Genomic DNA, 688 nt, shown 5'->3' with positions numbered 1-688 from the left:
CAATAATCATTAATTGTTAATTTCGTCATTAAATACTACACCAAGTACAAAAAAAAAAAAAGCACCATTAAATTTCTTGTAAAAGCTGGTTATTATGAAGTTGTTTTAAAATTTGTAAGTCAACTGTTTGATTTCCTATAGCGAACAAATAAACAAACTTCCTATTTTATATATATATAGAAGGCCCGGCATGGCCAGGTGGTTAAGGCGCTCGACTCGCAATCTGAGGGTCGTGGGTTCGAATCCCCGTCACACCATGAGGGCGTTATAATGTAACGGTCAATCCCCTATTCGTTGGTAAAAGAGTAGCCCAAGAGTTGGCGGTGGGTGGTGATGACTAGCTGTCTTCCCTCTAGTCTTACACTGCTAAATTAGGGACGGCTAGCGCAGATAGCCCTCGTGTAGCTTTGCGCGAAATTCAAAACAAACATATATATAGATATCTTTAGTTTTGAAATTCGATCTTGAGACGGGCCAACAAAGCCTACTAAACGTCGTACTTTTGTTCTCGTATGAACGTAACTTTTCGTTATATGTTTTTCAATACATGCTAGATACTGTTACGTATCTGCTCGTTTGTTAATTTCCGGTATAACTTCTTTCCGAGCAACTTCGGCGATACAAGTCCTTTCTTAATTAAAACTGTTTATTCTTTCTTGATACAAATTTTAGTAATACACAGAATTTC

The sequence above is a fragment of the Limulus polyphemus genome, unplaced genomic scaffold (genome assembly GCF_000517525.1).
Source record: "Limulus polyphemus unplaced genomic scaffold, Limulus_polyphemus-2.1.2 Scaffold1848, whole genome shotgun sequence".
Classification (NCBI taxonomy): domain Eukaryota; kingdom Metazoa; phylum Arthropoda; class Merostomata; order Xiphosura; family Limulidae; genus Limulus; species Limulus polyphemus.
The sequence above is the reverse complement of the archived record's forward strand: the minus strand, read 5'-3'. Positions refer to the sequence as shown.